Genomic DNA, 6,000 nt, shown 5'->3' with positions numbered 1-6,000 from the left:
AAAACCATGTCTTTTATCAATCACTGTGTCAAACCATCTTTAACCCATCACCGTGTCACACCTTATGACCCACAAAGATGGCACACCGCGTTGACCAATTACCATGTCAAACCCTGTCTAACCAATCACCATTTCAAACCCTGTTTGAGAAACTTTCCTCTAAAACCGTTTGGCACCAATCACCATGACAAAAACCCGGTTTAACCAATCACCATGTCAAACCCTGTGTGACCAATAACAGTGTCATACCCTGTTTGACCGATCACCATGTCAAACTCTATTTGACCAATCACCACGAAAAATACTATTTTACCAATGGTCATGTCGAATCTTCTTTGACCATTCATCATGACAAACTTTATTTGACCAATCATCATGTCAAAACCTCTTTGACCTATCATCATGTCAAACCTTCTTCGACCAATCACCATGTCAAACCTCATTTGACGAATCATCATGTCAAACCTTCTTTGACCAATCACCATGACATTGACGAATCACTTTTTATTTAAGTCTTTGACACAATATTTTTTCAATCATGTATATACACTTTTCTTTTAATTGTAAAATGTGTGACAAGACATGAGAATATTTCCATTGGGTGAACAGATCCTTTGAACCTACTACCACCGAGACATGCACTTTGACGCGTTTGAAGTCTCTTAGAAAATCAAATTAAATTTAAAGACCTTTCTTACTTGATTCAAGTTTTAAAGGCTTCATCTCCAACCCTTAGTTATTAATGAACAGCAAACAACTTCAGGGACGACACTTTACGCCTAAGCTGGATTTTCGTCAAGAAGGGCCTTTCTTTAAATGAAATAAAAATACAATATAAGCGTAAAGTGTCGTCCCAGATAAGCCTATGTGGACTGCACAGGCTAATCTGGGACGACACTTTACGCACATGCATTAAACCCCCGTTTTCACTGTTCGAGGCTCATACGATTTGCCATAATGTATACTTTTTGCACACCATATTTTAATGGTCATGATTCACGTTTCCACTTACCGCCGCATCATCCATGCCATAAATCAAAACGTTCGCAAACTGGTATGAGGTCAAAATCAACAAACCTTGAAATAAATGTATATCGGTTTGATCACATTTTATGAATTAAAACCAGCTATCTCTACATCAGAACATGGGTGGTCAGGAATTTATAGCACGAGTTTGTGACCGAATCGGCCTGATGGTATTAAAATGAATATTAAAATATATTAAAACGATGTCATTTTGCTATATACGCCAGTGCGACAATTTTGGTGGGCGTATTTTACACAGAAGCGCTCAAATCAAATTTCATATTAATATAGAGGTGGCGTACTGACTGATGTGAATTCAAAGCTGAGATTTTATTGAGCCTCGTTCTGGGAAACGGGGCTTAATGCATAAAGTGTCTTCTCAGATAAGCATTGCAATCCGCACAAGCTAATCACGGACTACACTTACCGATTTTATTAGGCAGGGATTTGATCCAGCTGAGCTGTTTCCTGTCAAATCTTTGCGCGGAGCTTGTGGATTCATGTATCTGTATTAACAAACATATTGCATGTGCGCCATGAAAGGTCATGAAAGCCCTCGTATTTTTAGTAGTATTTTTTAATAGTGGTTTGCAATATAAGGTAAACATTTTCAAAGAATTCCGCCGTTCAGCTGATTTCGATGTTCCACGTGGTAGCTACCTCAAAGAAGTCGTCACAGCTATCAAGGTCAGCACACGTCATTGGAGCATTGTTATCGGAACCAGTCTAGGTCAGCACACGACATTAGAGCATTGTTATCGGATACAGTCTAGGTCAGCACACGTCATTAGCGCATTGTTATCTGATACAGTCTAGGTCAGCACACGACATTGGAGCATTGTTATAGGATACAGTCTAGGTAAGCACACGACATTGGAGCATTGTTATCGGATACAGTCTAGGTCAGCACACGACATTGGAGCATTGTTATCGGATACAGTCCGGTTCGGATCGTGTAAAAAGTAGTATTTTAATCCTTAATGTAACACGAACATAAAACTGCAATTATTATTAATTTATGGTGAAATACTATTATAATAATCAAGATTATCCAATTTTAATTATTATAAATAGTGGTGACTCAACAGCAAAATTAATGTAATATTAACCCATTGATGCCTAGTGGACTCTCTCATCCTTCTAAATTGGAACAATTTATTTCCAAAATTAGGGATGTCTAGTATATTTATTTTAGAATATTTCTTACAGAAATTCCTGTAAGCAAACAGCGCAGACCCTGATGAGACGCCGCATCATGCGGCGTCTCATCTGGGTATACGCTTTTTGCCAAGGCTCTTTTTCTAGACGCTAGGCATAAATGTGTTTATGTATTATTTATTGACGGACAATAAAATAGATTATCTGGATTCTTTATTTTTTATACACAATATGTATTGTGTTGGAACAAAAGCACCGCATAACGAGTGCCAAAGCTCGGATGCGGGTGCAGTTTTGAAAAAAATGAAAACTTGTCAGATTTTATTATTATTTTTAGAAGTCACCTTGACCTAGTGACCCAAACATGGGTGTTGCGTGTAGAACTCATCAAGGCGCATCTACATATGAAGTTTCAAAGTTGTATGAAGAAGCAATTTGATTTAAGAGCAAAATGTGAAGGTTTTAGCACGACGCCGGCGGACGGCGGACGACACGACAGGCTGGTTATGACAATACCTCTGGTTTTCTCCGAATACAGCCGAGCTAAAAATGATCTTGCAGCTGTTCAGCAAAATTAATGGCAAACACAACAAATGAATTCATTTAATAATATTTTTGTATGAGGTATCGATAAATATTTTCGAATCTGCACTTATCTATATTTAATTTGTTGTATGTCGTATAAACGAACATATAGAACTTTCGCCGACAGCTGTATTGTTCAAGTTATATTTTCTAGTCGCAGTTTAACTGTGGTGATTGAACAATAACCCAAATTATTATAAAATCGTTGAATTTCATACACATTTGTGAAAACAATACCAAATCATATTGGTTTTCTCCACCTATCTTTCAGCCGTTAGTGCGCAATAGGCGTATCCCGTAATGAGGTTAGTTTTGGTAAAAATCTAATTGGCGGGTAAAAAAGGCTAAAAAACATATCATATGAACCGTTATTATTGGAAATAAAAACTGCGAATTATGCATGAAATAGGTCAGAGTTGTTTGTACCTGGGGAATATTGACTGCTTTTCATCCGAGCGCACAACTGGCTGTTATGCTGGTTCCCGTCGTACTAATACTTCAGTACTTCAGGCAACCGTTGAAAATGGCAGCGCACTACGTATGTATTAATTATCGTAAAAATATTAAAGTTTGAAGTAAGTGAAAATCATTCAAGCTTTTGTTAAGGTCTAGTTATAGGTATCGATCCGTCGAATGTTTTTTTTTTCGAATCACTTATGATTTATTTAAAAAATGATATTATGTCATGTTTACCCAATTCGGACACAGCGTCTTTCGGATAGTTAATGTGTACACAATTGCACAAGAGAATATCTGTTCAATGAACGCAATTTGTATGATGGATATTTTTTTGGTCAACAATAGCAAATGCAAATTGTATATATGAATGAATTATATATATATATATATATATATATATATATATATATATATATATATATATATATATATATATATATATATATATATATATGTACATCATGATCATTACTGTCGGATTTAAATATATCTTACCAAGAAAGGATAAATAATCTAATAAATCCATGTACCTGTATGTTGATTATCTCAGGTTATTAAAACATGCATAACAGGATACCTTGCAATGGATCTAATCACAAAAACAGCAACACTGATCTTAACTTAAATTAAAATCATAACAATATTTGATCAGAAAAATGATTTAAAATGAATTGAGCATGTTAAATGAATGACCAGAGAAAACTAATCAATTTCTTCAAAAGTACTTTTTACATTACATTACAATAAATTGTTGAAAGTATGATATGTGCTTTATCTAGTTACTTTACAAATTGTCTTATTTTGTCAGCACATGTCCGAGAAATTGGACGAGCTGGAAGAACGGGAACAGATGCACGGGCCATCCTGTACTTCAACCAAGGAGACTTGGTGTCAACAGCAATGAGGAAAGACATAACAGAATATTGTTTAACTAATTCAATGTGCAAACGTGTAAAAATAAATTCTTTCTTCGGATTCCACACAACGGTTAAACGACTTGTCTGTTGCAGTATTTGTAATTCTGATCTGGAACTGGAATGGCAGTTTGGAAATCTAAGAGTTGTTTGAACAATGTACTGCAGTTCTCTACTGACTGGATACGCTTAAGTGTGCCCAATAGGATATTTTCTTTAAAAAAAAAACTGAAAAATTCTTAATAATGATTCATTGTTAAAGATGCTGTTTTTTTTATATTGTGAATTAAATAATTTAATCCTAAAATATTGACTTTGACTTACCGGTCCTGGGAGCTATTTCATCAAACATCATGTGTCAGATTTAGAATATGATGCATATTTAAAAAAAAAACATTATTACAAAACATGAAATCATAGTATTGCTTATTTCAGTTAATTAAGACATGTCATAATGTTCTTACCCATGGTCCAAATTTTGAGTGCATGATGTTTAACAGCTTTTATATGTTAAATTGTCCAGTTTAAATTGTATATTTGACTTGTTGTACGACCTTTGATGAAACAGTCCCAAGTCTCTTTAAAGTTTTTTCTTCATTATGATATACCGGGAAATATGTACGAACTTTTTTCTTAAATTACGTGCTATAAAAAAAATAATGATTTAATAATATATCTTTCTGACCTTTTCCAGGTAAACATAGCCATGTAAGCAATTAATATGTAAAAAATACTCTAAAAATAATAAGTCCTATCCTATTTTACACCTTTAAAGTACATGAAATTACACCAAGGGAAACACAAGTCTCCAATTCAAAGAAAATGTTGACTTTGTGATTTACTTAAATTATCAATTATGTATAGATACTACATTTTAGTATATGTGAATCATGTAATGTAAAATTATATTATTTCAGAGCAATAACTGTTAAAGGTCAGTTTTTAAATATTTATCGAGCCCCATGATCTGGAGTCCTATGTGTTGTTGGGTAAACCATCAAACAAGCCAACTTTAAATGTCATTTTTTATCCTTGGCTCCAAGAGTCCTTCATGCTTCGCTACAAATTCAAGTGGGGAAGCAGTCAGCTGCTTGCACAAAGTGGTCAGTACTTTTGATGCAAGAAATGCTGGCTAAGTGGCCTTTCCATGTGTATTTTGTTGTTTTATCCGTCCACTTTTATGCCTAACAATACGTTGGAGATTTTGAACTAACATAAACTAAGGCTCTTAAAAAAATTATGTAGTGTTTACTTTGCATCATGCAAACTAAATCTAACAGTAGAAAATTCTACAATCCCAATATGGAAATATCTCATAGCACATTGAATATTTGTCACACATGTGTCAATAAGATAAACCAAACGGATTGTAAATTATACATGTAGCTTAAACATTGCGTAATAAAAGTTTATCCGAAATCCGTTCACTCCGAAATATAGCCATATATCATATGTCTATGTATTGAGGTTAGGCGTTAAAAGCTAGAAAAATCAATATGACCAATATATTAATTATAATAAAACGTACCGATTATCACAATGTGAACTCCTTGCTCCGAAAATAAATTAATAGTCCATTTTAAAGAACACACTTGCTGCCGACATGAATCATGTATGCCTGACCCAATAAAAAGTGACAGGGGCAGGTAATCCAGACTAATCTGGCTGTCTGTTAGCCAGGGTGCAGGATCACGTGACTTTGTGGGGTTCCCCCTTTCATCTTTAATGGATATATATCCGTTGATAAGTGGTGTTTTATGTGAAATAACTTCTTAAAATTATTTTTCCTAAGAATTACAAACTAGTGTATAAAATACAGTTTTTTATGCTGCTTATGGCAATGTGAAATATATCGGAA

This window comes from Dreissena polymorpha, chromosome 3 (genome assembly GCF_020536995.1).
Source record: "Dreissena polymorpha isolate Duluth1 chromosome 3, UMN_Dpol_1.0, whole genome shotgun sequence".
Taxonomy (NCBI): domain Eukaryota; kingdom Metazoa; phylum Mollusca; class Bivalvia; order Myida; family Dreissenidae; genus Dreissena; species Dreissena polymorpha.
The sequence above is the reverse complement of the archived record's forward strand: the minus strand, read 5'-3'. Positions refer to the sequence as shown.